This window comes from Anser anser, assembly GCF_964211835.1.
Source record: "Anser anser genome assembly, chromosome: 18".
In the NCBI taxonomy this organism is placed as follows: Eukaryota; Metazoa; Chordata; class Aves; order Anseriformes; family Anatidae; genus Anser; species Anser anser.
The window spans coordinates 703,854-726,892 of NC_139739.1; the positions used below are offsets into that span (position 1 = coordinate 703,854).

Below are 23,039 nucleotides of genomic sequence, written 5' to 3' on the forward strand. Positions count from 1 at the left end.
CTTGTTGATGGCTGCAGGTCGAGTGCCTTTCCTGAGAGAAATATGGGGAAGCTGCTGTGGCAGCGCGAAGCAAGTGGCTGTGAAGTAGAGTTGGCAAACAGTCCACTTCTGCAGCTGGCTGGAAACCTCTGCCTTGTAGCCTGGAGTCGTTACTTCTCTCTGTGAATCTGGAGTCTTAATATTTAAGTACTTGGAATATTTATTTTTCATGTTGCTTACTGACACCAGGAAAGGGAAATGAGTAAATCTTTATGCACTTTTAATCACCTGTTAGTGGAGGAGCTGCAGGGCGCTGCTGCTTTATGTCTGGAGATAAAAAATAAAAATGTGTGGATTTGCCAGGGAGAAGCGGCTTGTACAGGTGCTGTGTGTGGATGCTGGTGAAAGGCACAGAGCAGTGCCCTGGGCAAGAGGGAGCTATCAGCCAGGAGTGCTTTGATGGGATTATGACAAGGAGAGGAAAATAAATCACCTTTCTCCCTGGTGTGGAAGGGGACCTTGTCCCCTGGCAGGACTGCTCTGGTGGGGAGGTCTGTGGGGGTAAGGCCCTGGCTGGCAGCACGGTGCTGTGACTGCACTATGAAGTTCATGTCCCACCTTGCCCAGGATGGGGAAGGTGCCAAATGTCCAGGGTGCATGCAGGCAGCTGGGCTACCATTGCCATCAAGTGTCACCAGCCTTGGTGCCGCCTGGCAGCAGTCTGCAGGGTGAGCTGGAGCAGGCAGGGGCTGGGGACAGCAGGCACCTGCCCTGGAGCTGCTGTGACCTCCCCAGCCTTGGTAGCAGCTCAGGACTGACCTTGAGCACTGCACCCTCATGCCTCTGCTGCTCTGTCTCTAGAATGGGGGGATTTAAGAGAAAGGAAAGGTCTTCCTGGGAAGCTGCATTTAATCAATGTCCTTGAAGGCCTTAGCTGAGGGTCCTAAAGTGTTATGATGTTACCATTAATAAGGACAGCATTTAAAATGAAACAAGTGACAGGGACAATAGAATAGCAGCCACTTTAATATTCTCTACTTCATTCTGTACTTAAAATCCCTGTCAGTCTCCAGTGAGGAACAAGGAGAATTTATGATGAAAAATCAAAGATGTCCATGAAAATCAAGGATGAGATCAGTGTGCTGATAGATGACTGGCATATGAGTGCCTATCACCACCAAGGCGCTCTTGGCAGGGGACAAACTGTAGTTTCCTACTCAGAACTGCAGTGCCACCCCTTTCCTTGCTGCCTTTGTTCTAAACACAGGTCTGTGTCCAGGAACTCTGCTCCTTGGGCCAGCTTTCCTCTTGCTGCTGCTGCTGCAATCCAGGGGAAGGAGCAGCCGTCTCACTGTTCTGCCTCTTGTGCCGTTACTGGGGCTGGCACTGGTGTTTGCTGGGGAAGCTCCTGCTGCTGTGGTGTGATGGAGAATCCTGCTGCTGCTGCTCCCTGCCCTTGTGACTCCGTGTCCTGCTCTTCTGCTTTTAGGAAGTGGGTGCCTCCAGCCTGAGGAGGAGAAACAATGCCGTGCTGGTTTGGCAGAGCCCTCCTGCACGCAGCACAGACCTGCCAGCCGGGAGATGCTCCAGTTATCACCGGAGGCATTTCACTGAGCCCTGGGCAGATGCAAGTGACACTTGAACAGCCCTTGGCTCCATTCCCTGCTGCGTGGTCCCCAGGCACTCTGGGTGCTGGTGCAGTCTCCTGGGTGTGGAGCAGCCCCTGCACACCCTAGCCTCAGGGAGCTCCTTGCTCCAGCAGTAATTAAGGTGACTTGTGGTAACGCTAATGCTGTTCCACTTAATGGTATAGGAGATAAATGCTCGATGCACAAAGGGAGTTTCTTGCTTCATAGCCCCATTCAAAAGAAGATTTCTTTTGAGTAATCTAATAATGGCAGTGATAAATGCTGTTTACCAGGCAGTGCTCTGCAGCCTGGGGGAGCTGTGGCCAGCCGGAGCAGCCCCGTGGGAGGGGATGGCCCCAGGGTGCAGAGGGTGAGGGCCCTGTCCCTGTGCCACGCAGGTCCCCGTCCTGGGCAGTGGCCACCAGAGCTGTGCTGGGGCACTTGCGGCTGCTCTGCCAGCACAGCAGGGCTGGGGACGTGTGCTTGCAGCTAATTAGCAGCCCTGCAAAGTTCATCAATAATAGATCTTGTGGCGGCAGTTGATTGCCGGCTCACAGCGGGTGGGCACGGGGTGGTAAATCAGCCTGATTGATTGTTGACCACTCCAGTTTTTCCAGCAGTAATTTAAAGCAATTAAAACGCCTCCCTCAGAAATTAACAAGGTAAATAACGCCCCCACCGAGCTGTGCGCAGCGGGGGTCCTGCTGGAGAGCCAGGGCTGGCAGGAGCAGGGGGGCTGGTGGCCACCTCTGGTTGCCACAGCTGGTCCTCCCCGCAGCGCTGCGGGGCAGCTGCCACCTGTGCTGGGGGCCCACGGGAGCCCTGATGGAGAGGTGGGACCGAGTGTCAGCAGGCTGCTGACCCTGGGAAACTGGGGTGTTGGCAGGAAAACCCCTGAATGCTGCTGGCTGCAGGAGCTGGATGGGCACAGGGCTCCACTCAGCAGCGGAGGGGTCACCTCTCCTCAGGGCTGGGAAGAAAAACTGGGCATGTGGGACCAGTGCTAACGCCTTGCTGTGCTGGTGCTTCTGCTGCCTCTGAGCTTGGGAGGCGGCGTGGCCGGGTGTTGGGATACAATCCCTGACTGTCAAGGCTCTACACAGAGCACAGCACAGCCTAAATGTTGGATTCTCCCTTTAACAGGAATTGTGCCCAGCCTTCTGATGCAGCTCCTGTGTTTTAATTGTACAGCCTCTCGGTCCTGCTGCTGCTGTGGTACACACAGAGAGGCTACTTCACCCATGAAGGGTGATTATCTTTTATGAGTGTGAAATACCTATAACTCATGAGGTGCAATGGGAAGGAAGTGAGGACAGAAAGGGAGTCACTCTTCATGGATCAGACAGTCTGTTTAGTGTATGGGAAGGGCTTGCTTTTAATTAGTGCACTTTTCAGCCTAAATCACAGCAGTGAAAATGAGGTAAAGACGCACTTGTAGCAATTGCCAAATCTCTTGCCAAAGATTCCTCGGAGGCTGGTGTGACCCACAGGTGTTCCTGGGCTACTGCTCTTCTCTGGTGGTGTGGAGGAATATCAGAACTGCAGTTTGGGGTGTTCAGGCACAGCTGGTGGTTCATGGTGACTGGGTGCAAGGTGTGAGTTCCTCCAGGCACTGGGCACCTGTCTGTCAGCACTGCCAGGCTGGCTTAAATCCCCCCAGCTCACTGCCACATGACATTACCTGGGTTTGGGAGCTCTTTGTCCTTGCAGGGTGCTGACAAAGGTGCTGCTTGTCATCTCTTGGAGTTACCCTGCCTGCTTGCTTTGCTATGTGCACAGCACTCAGCGTGCTGCGTGTTCAAGCACCCCTGAGCAGGGCATGTAAATTCAAGCAAGGCCTTGCAGCCCTGTTTGCCAGCAGCGTCCCTGGCATAGACCATCAGCTAAATTGCTTGCTCTTCAATGGGGCAGCCTGCAGGGACAGCTCGGGGCACTGGATGCTGTGCAGGGATGGGCAACGTCTGCTCCCTGTCCAGAGCCAGCAGCAGCAGAGCTCTTCCCTACACCAGGGTCTGCTCTGCAGCCCGAATCTGGGGACTGCAAGCAGCCGTGGGTTTTCCTCTAGAAAATTTCCAGCTTTGGAGAGCTGTGCAGAGGGGTTGCCAGCAGATCCTGTCCGAAATTTTACAATCTTTTCCTCATACACCTCGCTGAGCTTCCTCCTGAAGTCCTTGCCTGTCTGGGCACCTGCGGGATGGTCAGGCTGCAGCGCTGGTTTTGCTGGTGGGTCCCACTGGTGTGTGCTACTTGTCCCAGATCCACACTTGGATCTGGGTGGTGAGTGTATTTTATGTCAAAAACTGTGTTTAGCTCTTTGACAATATTTATGTGAATGCTAGTCTGTACGCTAGCCAAACATACCCACCTTGTTTCCAAGGACTGCTAGGAGCCATGGACTTCAGCATGCACCTTTCCTGCTGTGGGGCTATTAGTTGCAGTGATTTGTAAATGTGTAAATTCCTTGACAGAAGTGTGGATCTCTTCCTTTTGTTCTGAGCAGTGGGAATGTCATTGATCTCTGGTGCTGTGCAGGATGCTGGTTTTGCTAATGCTTTGCTTTGCAGTGATTTTTTTGTGGATTGCAAAAGTTATGTGAGCCTTGATCTCTCCAAGATATCTAATATCTCAGCTTATGCCTTGTAGAGTATTCTGACACTGTGCAAAGAGTGCTGGATAACAGCAGGAAATGATCACCCACCATGAGTTCAGGCATCGGTAACTTGCCCTGAGACACTGCACTAGCACAATTTGGGATCTGCTCAGCCCTTTAGGAGATGTCTTTAAAAACTTAATCTGTGCAGAGAGCAGCCTCTACCACAGGCAGTCTGTGCTGCTCTGGTACCTGCCTTGAAAGGAGAAACTGGTGGTGGGAGGCTTCAGGTATCTGAAGCTGGCTGCGGAGGTAACTGGTGTGTGCCTTACATAAAGCCCAGGCAGCAATTACAGGTTATTAGTCCTACCTTCTGGGAGGGTTCCTCAGCCAGGATGCAGCTGTGCGGCAGTGATGTGGCCTGGACCTGGACCTCTGTGGTGTGTGGCCCCACTGGGAGGGAAGCTTGGGGCTTGTCTGGAGCTGTGTGGGGATTTCTCTGATCCCACAGGGAGCCTGCAGCGGCTTGTTTGGGGCTGAGTTAATGCTACTGCAGAGAGGAAAAGAGCCCTGCGATGCTGTGAGCAAGGAGCCTTCTCTGTAGCAGCCACAGGCTCCTTCTTCCATGTTGCAATGGGCAGCCTGTTGCTTTACTCTGCCCCACTGGTGCTGGAGGAGAGAGCATTGGCACCCTGCTTGCTGTGCAGCACAGCTTGCTGTCAGCTGCCAGCTTCAACTTGCTTGGGAAGGGCATGCTTCCAGTCGGAGCAGAGCTATAACCCTTATATAACAGTGGCAACGTGCTTGGAATGAGCACCTCGTGTTTTAAACCTATTAATGGTTTGTACAGTGCAAGCTCAGGTTGATTAGAAGCTAAGGCGTGATGTTTTGCTGCAAACAGTTGGAGCAGCAGATGTTCTTGGGCCGGTGCTGGGGACGATGTGTGAGTCCCCGTCTCCATGTTGCAAGGCTGGGAAAGAGGCTGGGCCCTTCCCGGGCAGTGTCACCAGTGGGGCTCTGCGCTGCTGCCCCTGGGACACCGAGGGGCAGGGGACACAAGGCGGGGTGGGTGTCCTGGTGTTGTGGTACCGGCTGTGGGAGGGAGCTGGGCACAGCCCCTTCCAGCCTTGTACCGGGGGGCTTTGCCTGACCTCCGGTGACCTGGGTGAGCATGGGAGTTCTGGAGTGTCCGTGGTAATGCCATGCCAGCTGAAAGTAACGGTTTGTATGTTTTAACATGTACTTAGTTCTGGGATTCTAGCTGTTCTTCCTTCATCCGAGCTGAGCAGCAGGAGGGGGAAAGGCCCTGCAGTTTGGGGTGATCAGTAGGAACTTAGCAATGCCTTAGCAGCTGAACCTGACATTCAAATGTTTTTAACAAACTAGCTGCTTCTTGCCCCCAGCGTTGCATTTTGATTTGTCATTTATCACTGACATGGTGACATAAGGTCTGGAAGCACCCAGAACTCATGGAATGCAGGCGTGCTTTGGATGGCAGTTTTTAATGAAGCTGGATAATCTCCTGTGCTCTTGCTTTTGATTTGGATCATCTGCAGCAAGCCCTGTCTGCTGGCAGAGAGGCCTGGGCTTTGGGCAAGCTTTGTGAAAGGAAGGTGGCAGCTGGGTTTGGAGGAATGTGTAGGCGATGTCCTGGGCTGGCCCAGGATGTCTCTGGTGGCTGAAGGTTCCTCCTTGCCTGTTTTTTGGGTGGAACAACCAGAGAATGACCAGGCATTGCCAAAGTGCTTGCTTTCTACAGGGGCTTTGAGCCTGACCAGGGATCCCAGCAGACTTGAAGGGTCCCATCCCATCGGAGCATGCCGAAGCCTGCTGGTGATGTGTGCTTATCTTGTTTTGCTTTTCCATTCACCATGTTTCTGTTCAGAGATTCACAAATGTGAAGCAAGTTTCCTGTCCAATGGAAGAAGGGGTTCATGTGATGTTTATTTAGACTAACCCGTGGAAAGCCAAAGCAAGTTGTATGTTAGAGTAATTTCATGAATTTAAGGTGTACTGTCCCATCTGCTTTAGCTGAGATCCTGAACAAAAGGGAATGAAGCATAATTTGTCAGGCTCTTGTGTAACTGCTGTGTTGCCATTAAAAGGATATGATCTTACAAAAGAGGTAGGATGCTAAATCCAGCAGAGTAATTAAGCTACTCATCTAATTGAAAGTTTGATGATTTATTGAGCCATAAACCCCAATTCTTTCCACTTACTGACCAGGACCTACTATGTATGCTATTGCCTGATGGATTCTCATTTCCAGCTGGGCAATATGCTCCTTAAAAACAGTGTTAAAAATGTCACCAAGGAAGGCATCCTTCATACTGTGCAAGTGATTAGCCCCATCTGAAGTCTGCAGCACATCAGAATTATTCCTGCAGAGCACTGCAGGATCCTGTGATGGACGTGTGTGCTGGCACTCACGGGTGCAGAGCTCCTTGGGGTAGGAGGTGGAGGCCGGAGCTGGTGCTGGAGGTGTTCAGCAGAGACCCGAGGGGAGGCTGAGGTGCCACCAGCGCTGCGCACAGCAGTTGGCGAGGTACAAACGCTTATGCCGGTCACCCAAGTCTGGTGTTGCCCTGGTGGGGCAGGGACGGATGGGGAGGCTGTGCTGCCCTGGGGCTGGTGACACAGAGGTGCTCTTGGGGCCTTCCTGGCAGCTCTGTTGAGAGAGCTCAGGATGTTCCGGCACTGCCTCCGCCTTTCTTTACTTTTTTTTTTGACTCTTTGACCCTCACCCCTCTGTTCCTGTTAATTGTCTGGTGCCCCTACAGTTCCTGGTTCTGTTGAGGGCTGGGTGGTGTAGGCTGGTGATGTGATGCTCCTCCCTGCAGGAGGACCGGTGACAGCAGTGGCCAGAAGTGGGTGCCAGGGCCTGGCCGAGCAGAGGTGACTGCTGTCTGAGGGCATTTCCAGCCTCCAAATATTTTTAGCTTGGGGTTTCCTGAGCCATATGTAAATGTGTCTGGAATTGTCGTGGTGGATGTTAGCTCGGGGGGATGGATATGAAAGGTTGCACTCTGATGTTGTTTGTACGTGAAAACTCACCTATGAATGTCAGAATCCAAACAACTGACACAATAAATGTGAGAAAATGAAAATGTAGGGAACGTAAAGCAGTTGAGAATCAAGTGATTGCAATACCTGTCTTTTAGGCATACATCTGGACAGCAAGCTGCAGGAGTTTGGTATTCCTCTTGATCAGAGAATGAACTCTTAAAACTTCACAGCATCTTCAGTCTCTCTGGTTAATGCAGTGCTCCTGGAAGGCCGTTCTCGGTATTTTTTTTCCCCTGTCAATTAGGAATTTCTTGGGCCATCTTTTCTTTAACCTGTACCAATTGCCTTAATTGACTTCCGCCTTAATTGGTAACAAATCATTTCCACAGAACCCTTGTAATTCTTTTAAATCAATCAGCTCAGCCTTCCTGTGGGGACCGTGTGCGAGCAGCGGAGCAGGGGCTGCAGCAGCCGTGCAGGAGGTGCCCGTGCCTGGCTCCTGCCACGTCCCCAGCAGCTGGGGCAGGGGAGCTGCGGTCAGGGGTGGCTGCCATCAGGAGCGTGCTGCTGGCCGCAGGGACGGAGCTGGAGGGCAGCAGCACTGCTGAGCTGGCAGCCAGCGCCACCCGAGCAGGGCAGGGGATGGAGATGGGGAAGCACGGTGGGGATTAACTGCCGGAACAAAATGCCGGGGTAAGTGGTAGTGTCTCCAAACCAACACCTTCAAACCAAAGTTAATGTTACTTCGAAAAGTGTCTTGGCCGAAGTAGCTGTTTTGCTCGATACAGGACAAACTGCTTAAAACAGAAAAGCCTGTGGTACATTCGAAATGAGACAGTATGATCTAGTGATGCCTTCTGGCATAAATATCTAGGAGCCTATGAAAACACATCTCACATCAGCGTTCAAAACCATTAACTGGCTGGCCTCTGGTTGATATCACGTAGGTGGCTGAGTTCAGCACTGTCATTGTTTTTTTTTTCCCCGAGTTGTTGAAGTCACACCCGGTGCAGAATACCTCTTAAATAATGGCAAGAAGACAATGCAACATATAGCAAAATCAGGCATGAAATCCTGATGCACTCTCTAAGTCAAGGAAAAATGATCTTAGAATAACACCACTCCCTTTGATGTACTTGTGGGCTGTGTAATTAGCTGTAACCAAAATATTATTTGATCTTCTGTGTTGAAAATCACAATTTGTTTTCCTATGTATACATAAGAATATACTTACAGCATTTCTTTGTATTAGTCACATTTCTGAAAGCTACAGCTGACCTCCCAGAACACCCACAGAAAAAAAAATGGGACTTTCCATATGCAAACGAAAACATGCTTTGTTCTTAGAAGGGTCTGTTTTGGGGGTATGAGTTGGAGGGTTGGTTTCTGCAGGTAACAGATGTCCTGCCCCGTGGGGCAGAGGGGATCAGAGCTCGGCTGCTGAGGCTGTCTCCCTCCAAGGTGGGGACTACGGTCCTAGAGGAGGCCATGTGCAGGGGTGTCTGGGTGCAGGGTGGTGTGGGCACTGCACTCCTGGGCTTGCTGTCCATTGCTCCAAGACTCGCGCTCTTCTCCAGCATGGGCTGCGTCTATGGGACTGGTGTGGCTGTGCCACAAATCCTCCCCTGGCAGTGAGGAATTGATGTGTGTGTTGTGGCAGGGCACAGTTCTGTGACAGTTCTGTCTTGCCTTTGCTGGAGATGTGCAAAGCTCACCTGCTGCATGGGCAGGAAAGCTGTGCTCGTGTTGTTTCCAAAGGGCAATGAACACGCTGGCCAGGCAGGCAGCCCTGGGAGAGCTGCTGCGGTGCGTGGCTTGGCTTGGGGAGAGCCACATCCCATATGCATCCCTTAGTGTGTCTGCACAACCAGCTGCAGGGCAAATAATTATGGGCAATAAAGTTAGTTGAATTCAGCTTGTTCTCTGAGACAAGGCTTTACTCATTCCTAGTGTTGTTGGCTTCTCTGCTGCTTCCTTATTTATCCCATTTCTGCAGCAATTACACCAAATTGGCGTGTTTGCACTGGCTGGGTGCTGGCAGTGCCTTTCTGTGTGTTGGGGTGCACGTGGTGCTGGATCACGTTACAGGCGGCTGTGCTGGTTAGTCATGCTTGCAGGGAGCTGCTGGGTGTGTTTCGGGCAGAAGTGCCCCTCTGAGCACCTTGACTCTTTGCTTGGCTGGGAGGGGTCTGGTGGGAGGGCTCAGGGCTCATGGTTCTCCCCAGGTGCTGGCAGCAGGACGCAGCTTGCCCTGGGGCCTGAGCCCAGCCAGGTGGTGTGCGGTGCAGACGGGGTGTGCTGGGGCAGCATGCTCCTGCGGCAGAGCAGCATGGTGTTGTGACATGGTGGAAGAGGGGGTTGCATGGCATCTTCCTCCCTGCTGTCCCCAAAGATACAGCAGGGGCTCTGGGCTCATGGGGGCTGCAGGACAAGTGCCCCAGTGCAGGGCTGAGCACTCAGCAGCTGTCTCCAGCCCTGCCTCTAGGGTCCCAGCCTGTGCCAAGCAGACAGATACAGTAAAGCAAGGTGTAAGCTGGAAACCTGGCATGATGCAGAAGTGGTTCTTCCCCTTTTTGAAAGTACTGCCACTCACTGCCCTGGACTCCCTCCCCTCCCCCCCATGGGCCTTCCTGTGCAGCCCTGCTTTTTCTCCCCAGCTGCCCAGTAGAGAGCTGGGATCAGGAGGATGCTTGAGAGGTGCTGGGTGTCGTCTCCTGCCCCAGCCCATGCTGGCTGGAACCTGGGGTTGTGTCAGAGCAGAGCATGTGAGGAGCTCTGTGGGCTGCTGAGGGCTTGGAGGCTCAATTTCACCTGGAATGTGTGAAAGACTTGGAGGCTTGCAGCTGGGAATTTCCTCAACCCTTTTGGGCTTGTCTGTGCCTTGTAGGCAGAACTGAGCCTAAAAGGGATTCACTACAGGGTCAAGAAGTCTGACACCTTCCATCTTGTGGAGTGCTCTGCCTCTGAAAGCAGTGACATTTCTCGTGCGAGTCACCCAGCTTGCTGCCAGTGCATCCAGTTTCCTTGGAAAATGCTTTGAAAAGGAGTCAGGAAGGACCTCCCTGATTAGAGGAGCAGCCCGCGACCTGCTTTCCATGAGGTCTGTTTTGGCATCCAGCAGCCTCCCAACAAAGCATGGATATCCTTTGAAGGGGAGGAGAGGCCCGTCCCTCCCAGTTGCAGAGATGACTCGTGGTATCAAAATAACTGGCAATAAAATGGTCTGAGAAAACAGTTCCTCATGAGTGCTTTCTCCACCACAGCTGGAGCAGCCCGCAGCAGGGAGCTGCTGAGCTCTCAGGAGTCAAAGGCAGGGGCCAGACTGGAAGCTGTGCTGCTGGCCAGCAATAATACTGACAGAAATGCCAAGAGCAGCTCTGCAGTCCTGCCATGAGGTGTGATGGCCAGTCCAGAAATATGAATAATCACCTTCTGAAGGTCCACAGAAGCAAAATGTGGGAGATGCAGCCCCTGAGGACTGACATGCAATCTCCCCATCGTATCCTGGAGCACACTGCTGGGCTTGGGACAGTGGGCAGAGCCTTCAGGAGGCTCTGCAGAGGCTCTTAATTAGCAGAGGTGATGGATGAGGTTTGTACACAGTGCCGAATCACCGCTCTGTGACCTCTGACAGCCGTGTATTGCATCCTGCTATGTCCTTTCCAAAGCAGAGGAGGAAAGCCCAGCACCTTCCTATTTGCAAGACAATTACTGCTTGTGCTCTTAAAGCTTTCCTGCTTCAGCAGCACTTTAAATCCAAGAGATAATCAGAGTTTGACTTGGCTGAGTTACAAGGACCATTTCCTTTCTGATTAGCCCCGTTGTCGCTCACCTTCCTTTAATTTCCATCCATATCTTTGCTTATGGGAGTCTGCATCTGAGACTTTGTGCAGCTTTTTGTCTTGTAGATGGAGCACAGAACTTCACTAATAATTAGTGTTTGTCGTCATCCTGCTAAATATTTGGGAGGTTTCAAAGACCTGCCATGTTTGCCTTTGTGTAGGGGAAAGTGCTCTCAGGAGCATTTCACAGGATTTGGGGATTCAGATTGGTGCTGTCAGCTCTGTCTGCCAGTGCTGCTTTGCTGTAGTTTGCTTGCACTTGGTTCTAGGACCATTTCCAGTATAAAATCAAACAGAACACTTGGAAGATAAGCTTTGTACTTAAAACTGCTCTGCCATCCAATGATCTGGATTAGCCGCTCCTGTCCTTGAAAACCTAGACAGGACATGGTTTCTACATGCTGCCCATCAGCTCTTGGCTAGTAAACTTCTGTATTAAAACCCACACTGAAAAAAGCACATTTGTCTAATCAGAAGGTCATTTGCTTGAGCTGCTCCTGTATTGCAGTCTGAATCTAGACAGGACCTGAATCTTTCAGGTGGTGGGCACCTACATCAGTCAACAGTAAGCAATGTGCAGCAAGATTCATGCTGCAGCAGTCCTCCCTTTGCTTGTCTTCCTGGTCTCATATCTAATGGTTTCATAGAACCACAGAATATCCCAAGTTGGAAGGGACCCGTAAGGATCATCAAGTCCAACTCCCGGCACCTCACAGGTCTGCCCAAAAGTTTAGACCTTGTGACTAAGCGCACAGTCCAAACGCTTCTTAAATTCAGACAGGCTTGGTGCAGTGACTGCTTCCCTGGGGAGCCTGTTCCAGTGTGCGACCACCCTTTCAGTGAAGAACCTCTTCCTGATGTCCAGCCTAAACTTCCCCTGCCTCAGCTTAACACCGTTCCCCTGAGTCCTGTCACTGGTGATAACGGAGAACAGGTCACCTGCCTCTCCACTCCCCCTCGTGAGGAAGTTGTAGACTGCGGTGAGGTCCCCCTGTTTTGCTTTCCTTCAGTCATGAGGAACATGATGCCCACGAGTGGGCCAGCTGTGGCTTTGGATCTTTGTGTTTGAGATCGCAGCCCTGGCTGCCAGAGATGAGTGGTGCCTGTGGCACTCGGGTGCTGCTGCTAGCTCCTTGTTTCAGGGTGATGCCCGGAGAACCAGCCAAGAGGCAGGAAGCGGTGGGACTGTGGAGCTTGCTCTTCAGCTCACCTTCAAACCCAGATCTCATGAATGGATAAAAATGTGTGCTAAGAGAGCAGAGGAAGTGGGCGGCTTGGGCTTGCAGGGTTGTGCTGTGCAAAGCTTTTGACAAACAGGCCTGAAAGTTTTACCCTGTTCTGATGCCCCAGAAGCAGCTCTCCTCGGGCAGGATGAGGGTGGCAGCAGCCCTGGCACGTGTGAGGTTCTGGCTCTGTCCCCTGTTGGTGCAGGACTCGTGTGCTGTGTGGCCTTACCGCTCTGGGCAGTGAGTGCCGTGGGAGGCAGCTCTGCCTGCAGAAGGTGAGCTTGGTTGGAGCCGCTGTCTGTGCCAGGGCCTTGTCTTGCTGCAGGATGTTATGACTTGGGCTGATGCTGGCGATGGCGTGCGGATCGCTCACTCCAAATTCCTGCTGCTAACAATCAGCCAAGCAGATTCATGGCGTTGGTTCAAGTGGTTGGGAGGGGAAGAGCTCGTGTTCTAGTCCTGTCATGGAAAATGCCTGAAAATCCCCCAGACTTGAAGGCATAACTGGGTGAGACCCACATGGTGTGAGGGGTGGTAGGGACAAGCCTTGTCTGTACAGCAAACGGGGGCTCACAGGAACTCTGCAGCCACTCCGTTTGTGGGGCTGCAGCGCTGGGATGCTGCGGTGTTGCGAGCAGGATGGTGGAAGCTGCTGATGGTATCAGCACATGGAAGAAATAACTTCTGATAAGGCAAGGCCTGACCTGAACTTGTGCCCAGCACTTTAAAAGAGAAGGGAGCAAACCTGCTCGATGGTGTGGGAAACCTTGGCTAACTTCCTTGTTTAGTTTTCCCACAGCCCTGTGCTTCCTGCTTGCCCTGGCTCTGGAAGTACCAAGATAGCATCGGGCTGGCCGTGCCGGTGGGATTCCGTCCCGGGTGGGAGCAGGACGTGATCGCCATTCCCCAGGGCATCGGCAGGGCTGGGATGCCTGTGGGCACAGGAAGGGCTTGGGGAGGCTGGAGATGACCCGTGCCCTGGGGTACAGAGAGGATCAGATCCCAGCTGGATGGGAAACGTGGGTGAGAGGGGTGCAGGATACCTAGGGCAGGGAGGGGGCTGCTGCTCTGGATGTGAGTTAATTTTCAAGATGATGCACCCTGCCCTGTGGGAGGGAGTGTGAGTGCCTCCGGCTGGTGGAGATTACTGGAGGGGAAAAGGGTGGACTGTGGGTCTGGCTCTTCCTCCCCCTCCCTAGGTCACTGGCTGTAAATTGGCGCAGCCTTTCTGGGCATAAGGAAAAATACCAGTAGCCTGCCAAGCAAAACAATAGGTCTTTCCACTGTTGAGCCATGTCCAGACAGTCTGGGCCTGTGTCCAGCTCTGGGCTGGCTCTTGACTAAGCCTCCCTTTGCTAGAGCTTTAATAGGAGGGAAAGGAGAAGCAGCAAAGAGTAATGAAACAGAGGAATGTCTGTGACATTTTTCTAAAAAGGAAAAATGTGGAGTTTCCAGTCAAACCGAAAGACTTATTGGGTTCGCTGGGAGGCTAAGTCCAGCTCCGCAGGACAAACTGCTAGATAAGGAAAACAATTTAGTCCCAAGTAATATTCACTTCAGGATGGTGTGCAGGCTCCGCCAGAAACTGTTTTGACTGCACCGTTTTCATTGATTTTTTTCTTTCTAGCTCTCAAGAAAATCTGGTGGCGCCCTGGGGGACTGTGGTGAGAGGGTTGCTGAGGCCCACTGGGGCACCCGGCGCCCCCACCCTGCTGGGGGACAGGGAGCTCGTGTATCCCCAAGCTGTCCGTGCCTCCACGGTGGCCCTGCTGCATCTCCCTGGCACGTGGTGAGGGTTTGCGTGGCCTCTGTCCCCACTCCCTGCACTGTGCCAGGTGCTGCCAGCGGTGTCCCTTGTGTCCCCAACCAGCAGTCACTGCCTTGGTGCTGGACAGAGGGTCCTGACCCTTCTCAGTGGGCTAAAAGCCGCAGCTGTCTGGGAAAATGATTCATCCGTGATTCAATCAATAAGTAGGAGTTCACAGCGTGCTCACCAGTTCAGTGCAGGGCTCGCTCTACTTGCGTTGTACATGCTTTCATTTGCTGATTGCAGTGTTTTACAAAGGAGGGGTGGTTCGATGGAAGGTAAGTCTTGATGGAACAAAGCGTCGATAGCCTCCTATGATCAAACTGTGGGCCTGGTTAGGAAAAGTGATGGGGCTGGTGTTTCAATTCCTTGAAGGTGTTTGGCAATTTGACCAGAAAAACTGTAGCTAATAGCATATACTACATGGATTAAAAAGCAGCTTAATGACAGATTTCATAGTGTGGTCATTAATGGCAGTGCTGCTTCCCCTGGCAGTCCCAAGGAGCATTCTGACATGATTTAACGTGTGATTTAATGGCAAAGATGATAACAGCCTTTGTTATTGGGGAAGCCTTGGAACCAGCAATTGCTGCCCAGCCCTTGCTGGGGGCAGCCCACAAGGCTCCCACCTTGTGCCCAGGATGGGATTCTGGCTGCCAGGCCCATCAGCCTCCTCAGGAGGTGGTAGCTCTGGCGTCTCCATCAGTTGGGAGCTTCTGAAGGCAGCCTTTTTTCCTGCATGGCGCTCTGGGTTTGCCTGTGCTTCCCCCACCACAGCTCTGCTTGTTGGCCAGACTTGGTAGCAAGGCAAAACTCACGTTTGTGTTGAGGATGTGTCTGGAGTGAGGCTGTCGTCTTTTCTTATCGCCTTAGTTCACGCTCCCTTCTTGCCAGCACTTGTATTTGCAAATCATTTTCTCACTGATAAATGGATGCACATCACAAACACCCCGCAAAAAAGACATGGATGTAGATAAGAGGCTGTGCCCTGTGCAGCAGTGTTGATCCCCTGATACCAGCCTCTCCATGCATCAGGCCCCATCCTTTTCACAAGGCAATCGTTCAAGCCAATGACTACTCCATCCACATCACGCCTTCCCACATCGGCACTTCTTCCAGGAGAAAACCTAGCACGAGGAATGGTGCTTGTACCCCTGAAGAACTGAAGCCAGCTGTAACACGGGCACTGCAGGTTCAGTCCCCATGAAGTCTGGCTGCGTGGGGGCTCTGTCCTGACTGCTTGACTTCACATGATTTGGGATACGCTTCCCTGCATTTTGCAATTGTCCCTCCATGGATTGGGCTACTGTATGGATTTCTACAGTGTTAAATGAAGCTTCTCAATACTTGACTGAATTGGGGAAACTATTCCTTTAAAAACCTGACCGCTTGTGAGGTATTTGCGAGTTGGGGGAGGTGAAATTCTCAGTATTTCCAAAGCTTGGACCATGTACTTGGGAAAACATGCCTTTTTCAGCACAAACTGCCCAGTGCAGGGGAAGTGCTCTCCATGCCTTCCACCAACACCCCTTGGTTGGACAAGGGTGTGTCTGGAGCTGGGTCCTGCCTCTGTCCCATGTGTACCTTACTACCCACTGCAGTGGGCATGGCTGGATTCACAGCCTCTACCAGCCGAAGGGCCAGAGATGAAGATATAAGCATGACAATATTCCCTCTGAGGGCAATTACTCAACAGGCAACAGCTACAGCACAGATGCTGGCACCCTGGCCCCTGCTCTTCCTCCTCAGGTTGCTTTGGGAGTTTGTCTGAGGCAGAAACTGAGCTCCCTTGTTGGAAGCCCATGTAGCCTCAGTGATAGCTACAGGGATCTCATCAAGCAGGAATTTCTTGGCAGGGGATAGGACCTGTCTGCCATATGGTTTCCATGTTCGGAGCAGAAGGTGATCTGTGGAAGTGGAAGGCAAAAAAACCCAACAAACTCCTGTGGTTGATTTTCACTTGAGACTAATTGTTCAGCACAGCTTTGAGGAGGGAGCGGTGGCAAGGCTGACCCTCAGCCCTGCTGCAGACTCCGTGGAAATCTCATGTGGGAATGCCTTGGGAGCTCTTCTGTGAAGTATTTTTATCTTTAGGAGATTTTATATTTTGACAGATCAGATATCCGTTTGAAGGGCTAGACAATAAAAAGTAAAACTGGCCAGAGCATCGAATGTACAAATGCTTGTCACATCCTGCCTGGCTGCAGATCCCGCTGCCCTGCCTGCCTGCCCCTGGCTGCGTGAGAAGCTCACACCTTGACAGTGTATCACACGAAGGGAAAATATTGGCTGGTCAATGGTGGTATGTCATCTTTGAGGCTGTGTCTATCTTCGAAAAGCCTGTTTTCCCTCCGGTATGTGAAAGCTGGGTAAAGCTAGTTATGGTGAGATACCTGGTTAAGATGGCCTGATCTGCCGCCTCCGTCTTTCTGGCATTGTATTCTCCAGCCTGAGCACACCTGCAGTGAACATATTAGGTGGTGTTTTGCGCTTCCACATCTTTCTCCTAAACCCAATGGTAATCCAATAATGTATACTCCTGTGAGCATAGTAATACTTCTAGAGATTGACTAGATAGATGAACAAATCCGATCTGCTTCCTTCCGCAACTGTTTGCTGTGGTGAAATACGCCTTTACTAAAAACTTGAGCCAGGACTGAAGCTTGTGTTATGTACTCCAAATGCTGGGAGCATGGAAAGTGTTCAGTGGTTAGTGGAGAGACGAGCTTTGTTCCCTGGGAGCGGCAGCGGGGGCTCTGCTCCCAGGAGGTGGGTGCAGCACACAGGGGCTCTGATGGCCAGGCTTGAGGCTGAGCACGAGGAGTGGCACTGCCTTGCCATCGCGGTGGGATGGCGAGCATATATTTGTCAGGCTGAATCTGAGCTCAGTACTAAGCTCCTCTGCCTGAATTAAAATTCGCTCTGCTCTAGGAGGGCCTGGTTTGCAAACTGCAGCTTCCAACTGGCAGCAACAAAGACATAAATGGCTAAGCAGATGCAGAAGAAAAGTCTCTCTGTGTCTGAGAGACAAAGGCACTCACTACTCCTCAACAAATATTTAGGCCATTTCTGTTGCCAGAAGCATCACAAGCATCCAGGACACGTTTGCAGCGGAGCCGTGACCCAAGTCCGTGTGTCTCAAGCCCTTGGCAAGCGGCTCAACGCCTCGCCACGGCCGGCACCGGGCGAGTGCACCTGGCAGGGAACTGGTGTGGAGCCTCACGCAGCAGAGACTGAAAAACAGGGAGCAGATCTGCAACGTGAGCCTGGAGGACGTGCAGGAGAGGGTGTGGGGGAGAGGCAGGGGTGCCGTGGCACTGTGGCATGGCCGTCCACTGCTGCAGTGAGTCCGGCACCGCCAGCCCGGCTGGGCGGGAGCGAGTGTGCGGTGCCCTTGGGTTTGTTCTCCAAAGCGGGCAGCAGAAGCCGGTGGCAGCATTGCAAGGGGCTGGTGCTCTGGGCGGGTGCTGGCTACTGCTCGCTGCCTCAGAAAGTGCACTTAAACCTCTGGAAACCTCTCTGAATGGAGCGGGGGCTGTGCTGTGTCTTTTCCAGTGTCCCACCAGTCAGTGATAGCTGATCGGAATCACGCACCTTCCGTAGAAAGCGAGTCGCTGCTCAGCAAGTGCTTGCTCGTTCACACACACACACACAGTGCCGTGCCCCGTGCGTGGTGCTGTGGGTGCTGGCCCAGGGGTGCTGCTGCTCCATGAGGCGTCAGCCCGGAGCTGGCGAGCCGTGAGGGGAGCACGGCCCTGTCCTGCGGGGTCACGCAGCACACACGGCGGCATCGGGTGTCTCTCTTTAAGAGTCTCACTTCCATTCTGATGAAAAAGTTGCTAATCAGAAATAACGAAGGACAGCCAAATAAATAGCAGTTGGTGCATTTGAATTCTTTCGACGTCTTTGCAGTGTTTCTGTAAAGGCACGGAGTGTTTTAAAACATGAAATGTAACATCAAAACAGTAAAAGTAGATCAGAATGTTCTGTCTTGAGTTTCAAACAATACCCTGGAAATTTCCAAGTCTTTCCTGTTTGTCCCACTATTCACTGGACTCCTCTGTGCCCTTCTGCTGTTTACGATGGCAAAGCCATTTGATTTTTCCTACTCACAGGCATCGATCTGGAGGCACTTAGCATATTTTGTGAAAATATTCCCTCTCCAAATGTTTCCTAGTGCGCTCAGGCAAAGTGGAAACATTCTGGTTGCTTCAATCAGATCCCTCTGTCCTGGAATAGCCACGGTGCCTCTCCTCCATCCCCCGGGGGACCGCAGGGGCGGGAGGGACCAGCTGGGTTATTCTCATTAGGCAGCCTTGGGCCACTGCCAGGGTTTAGCTCCAGTAGTTCACGACGGAGACCCACCACCTCTCATGACTTGGGGTCAGACTAAAGCAAAGCTCCCTCCTCCTGCTTTAGTTCTGGCAGGCAAATTCCATCACTGCACAAATATTTTGGCAATCAGTGATAATGGGAAAGGAAATGCAGAAAAGTCCAGTCCATGAGGAATTCTCTAAACTAGGACACTCCAAGAAAAGCAAGCTGGCGAGCGGTGGGGCTCCAGGCCCTCTCCAGCCCCAGTAACAATGGCTTTTCCCTTATCATCTGGTAGAAAGTCTTGCTGCAGCCTTGCCTCTTGCTCCCTGGTGTTTATTACCTAGGAAATGCAGCAGTGTGTGATTTGTAACAACGGGCTGCTCTTTATGGAAGTGTTTTATGCTCTAAGTGGTTACAGCAGTGTGGGATGGTGTGTATATTTTGGTATCTATAAACAAAGCAGCTCAAGAATGCCTTGATACCAAAGGTTGATTTTGGCTTTTGATCAAATACTTAATGTCTAGTTTTTTTCTCTTTCCTCCCCTCCCCCTGGAAAAAAGAGATCAGTTGCTGAACTGAACAAAATAAAAGAAAACTGTGAAGCTTCCCGCTCATGTGATTCTTAGGGGCAAAAGGGCCAATTTCCAGGTCTTTGGAAGCCCTGTGGTGGGCAGCTCACAGAGCAGGGGGAGCCAGCGCTGTGCGGCCAGGCCCAGCACTGCAGCCCTGGCCTTGAGCCCTTCCCGGGGCAGGGAGGGGGTCTTGTAGTCCTCGGGAGGCCAGGGCAGCTCCACCAGGGCGGCTCCAGGGGGAAGCCCCAGGGCCCGCCGGGAGGAGGACTGGCAGGCTCGCTGATGCACCCCCTCCACCACTCCAGCTGAGAGTGAGCTGCGGAGCACCGCCGTGCTGTGCCGTGTCATTCTGCGTCCTGCTGTGCCATGCCATGCCATGCTGTGCCGTGCCACGCCATCCCCTGCCGTGCTGTGCTCTACCCACGCCAGTCTGGCCATTGCACCCAGTCCCCACCAGGCTCTGGGGAAAGCAGGTCGTCTCCCATTCCCATGGCACGTGGGGTCTGTGGGCTGGCAGGGACGTGGGTGACACCCCCACCCTACCACCACTGGTTTCCTTCCTGGGGAGCAGTGGGGAGAGCCCTAACCTGCCCCAGAGACCCAGGCAGCACCTCCAGAGGTGGTTGTCTCTTGAAATGTGTATGGTGGCATGACACAAAAATATCCATTTTCCTGGTTTGAGGAGCTGGATTCTTGTGTTTCATGCTATTTTGGTATTCATTTCAGTTTTTATCATTTTAAGGTTCATGCGTTTCTAATTGTTATGAATACCATGCTAAAATTAATAGTTCTATGGTTGGTTTATTACATTTAGTAAAATTATGTGCATGTAATGTTTGCCAAGAAAAGACGCAGCAGAGACTTTAATCATGTAAAGATGATAATTTAGTTGTTACACTTGTTGAAAAGATGGGATTAATTTTTTAAAAGTTTGCAAACTAGAAGAGAAATGTAAAACAATAATTTAGCTCGACAAGCAAGCCAGCAGCTGACAGATCTGTCCAGGCCAGTGGAAGAACAGGCACGTTGCAGTCACCGCTTGGAGAAAAGTGGCACCAGTCAGTTTTGTAATTATGGGAGGTTTTATGATTCAGGCCAGGTAATCCATGACTTTCTTTGATGAATTCTAAATATTTTACAATGGCAGTGTGCTTAGTGTTTCACTACTGTCTCTGTGGTTTCTGCAGAAGAGGTCATGTATTTTACTTGTGCATGGAGAACAAAAAAACAATTCACAAAATCAAAACCTCTGCATTATGAGTTAATGCATCTGGTACCAAAAGACCCAATTCGATGCTAGTCCCAGACCCTCCCCACCAGACAAGGCTGTCTGCGGCTGCCCAACAGGCAGATGTGTGCTGGAGATGGTTCGCTGCTCTGTCAGCGTGGCAGGCAGGCAGCAGGGGCACCACGGCTGCCACGGTATAGAAAGCATCGTTCCCTGCATCGTTCCCTGCACCGCTGGCGTTTCCAGGCTGGGGCACTGAGCACCCCGTGGAGGGCCACTATGCGTCTTGGCCACGGGATCCAAATGGCACAGGCGGCTGTGCCAGCTTTGTAAAGCCAGAGATTTGCTAGTCTGTGTAAAGCAGGTGATTGTTGAGAATAATTGAAAATTATAGCAGAGACTGAGAGATGGTCCTCAGCGGGACTCACCGGCCTTGCAGAGTCCCAGGAATCTGAGATTTTTAGTCACGTAGAGTCCTGCGTCTCCACTCCTAGTTCCCAGTCATCCTTCTGCCTGTTCTCAACAAATCCCTTCTTGTCCAGAGAGCTACCAGCTAGCGAGGGAGGGGGCCCACGCTTGCTTCTGAGCCCCCCGGCTTTTGTGTTTGAATCAGCTGATTTTTTTTTGTTTGTTTTTGAGAGAGAGTGAGAGAAAAGGGGAGAGAGGCAGAGCACATGGGGAACTTCACACGGTCCCCTGCAACAGAGCTCAAAGCTTCTGGCTGTGCATGGGTTTGCATTTGCCATACTGTGTAATAGGTATTATTTCACACTTGCTGGAGAAAATCTGGCTATAACTTAGGCATTAATTCTGTGGAGCATTTTGTAACAGATTGTCGGGAAAGAAAAGAGAAATGTAAAATAAGTCTTGTTTACTATAGGTGATGATGTGGCAAAATAACTCAACAGCCAGTTCTCAGGAGTTTATGACAATAATCATGAATATGTTTTATAAATGTGTAGCAATGTGAGTGGACTCAATTCTGGCTGAATTTAAATAATATGGCTTTGTGCAGCAAAGCCTAAATCAAGTGGCTATAATTTATGCTGAAACGTACTACAGGATGCATTTATTCACAAGTATGTGCTGATTGTAGCATTGTGCCTGATTTATGGTGTTTTACTTTTTCATACGAAAATCCCTACCAAAAATAATATTTAGCGTCTCCTTTTATTTACTGAGCCCCAGCAGTTCTCTAGGCACGGTGGCGGGGGATCACTTATCTTCCTCCTCAGCAGCCCGTGCGGGGCCGGGCGCTGCCTGGAGCCTTGGTGCCGTGCCGGCAGAGATGTGCTGCGGGTGTGCTGTGGTTTGGGGCCCCGGCACCTTTGGCGCTGCACAGGGAAGCCAAGGCCGGTGGTCACTGGTGTGGCCAGGCTGGCTCGCTGTGTGCTTGATGACTCCCACGGTCTGTCTGCAATGCAGCCCAGCTTCTCACTTGCTTGCAGTCATCACAGGCAGCGCTGGAGGCTGGCATCCTCCGACAGCCTTCTGCTTGGTGCCCGTGCTCTTATGATGCTCCCCAAGTGACTTGGGTGGATGATAGGCGTCATGTCAGGACCCCTGCCAGGTTTGGTGACAACGTGGCCACCCATGACATAACCCATGACATCAGGGAAGCTGGTGGCCGGCTCATTGCCCCCTGGCCAGCCTGCCCCATGGAGGGTCTTCGACAGCCACTCATTACCAACAAGGGCATGGAGTACAAACTTCTCTCCTCCCTGGTCTCATTCAGCACCTTGGTAATGCTCAGGAGTTAGAGTAAAGCTTGGATAGACAGTGGCAAACTGACATTTCCTGACTTGAAAGAGCTTGACCCTGTGGCCCAAGCAGAGTTCTTTGAACTGACGTTGTGCGTGTAATGTTTTAATTGCGTGCGACAATACCCCTGGCACAATTAGGCTGGGAAGCTTCATTTATCACCACTACCAAAGGCAAGTGTCAGCCTGTGAGCACCTTTCTCTGTGTGTAATTTTTTGGAAGTCACAGAGGAGGTTTCTAAAGGCAGGTAAACGGAAAGGTTTGGGTAATGTTCCTGGACTTGTAGAATTACCTAGACGAAGTGCCATATCTCTGGCTCTGCTAGAAAAATACATAATTCAGAGGCTAAAAGAAAGATTTATTTAAAGCATTTTAAATCCCCAAATAAATCATTTTGTATCATAATAGAACCCAAACCATCCTGGGAGTGTGTACATCCATTAGAAGAGAGTTAAGATCCAGCCTTACTTTCTTTCTGGGTTAAAATCAGTTGTGCTGAAAGTTTATCAGTGATTTATTCTGCAGAGTGACTCCATTTGTAATTCTCCTTCCTGAAGGTTTCAGCACCATTGTTTTTAATGATAAGAACTTGTTGTAGCAACCTCTGTCCCTAAACACTTGGAAATTCTTGTTTAAATAAACATGCAACTTGCAAGCAACATGCAGCTTAAATGTGTATCTTATTAAAAGCTGGCACGATCGGAGGCTCCCGGCTTTCTTGCCAATGTTTGGAATACAGTAGCATTTTTACCCTGTACTAATAAATTTCTGTGGAATGAAAGGTCATAATATTTGCTGTTTTTAGGGAAAACTCTGCTTAGTTAGGTGGAGAGGTGGAAAATATTCCTAATAAATAGAATCCAGAATGAAGCAGGTAAATATTTAGGTTGTTAATGTTGTGTCCGTCTTACACAGGGCAAAAGCTCCCACCCTTGTTTTGGAGGAGAGGAGGAGACATTTCACAGCATTTCCAAAGAGAGGTCTCACAGTGAGGCATCCGAGGAGCAATTGACTTGAAATGTACCCAGACCTAGACTGGGAATTTCCTCTTGCCCCTTGCAGAACAGTGCAGAAGGGACCCAG

General features: G+C 51.4%; 1 protein-coding gene across 22 annotated transcripts in view; it reads left to right on the forward strand.

Annotated features, from left to right (window-relative positions):
• The window catches only part of MN1 (MN1 proto-oncogene, transcriptional regulator), a 181,025-nt gene that overhangs the window by 126,673 nt on the left and 31,313 nt on the right, over positions 1 to 23,039 (forward strand). For 3 of the 22 annotated variants that reach the window (XR_014573430.1, XR_014573431.1, XR_014573432.1), the window contains exon 3: positions 1,247 to 22,366. The exons of the other annotated variants lie outside the window; for them this stretch is intronic. The gene's annotated coding sequence lies outside the window, so the exon portion shown is untranslated. Of the gene's footprint in view, positions 1 to 1,246; positions 22,367 to 23,039 lie in introns of those variants that run through there. 22 annotated transcript variants of the gene reach the window in all.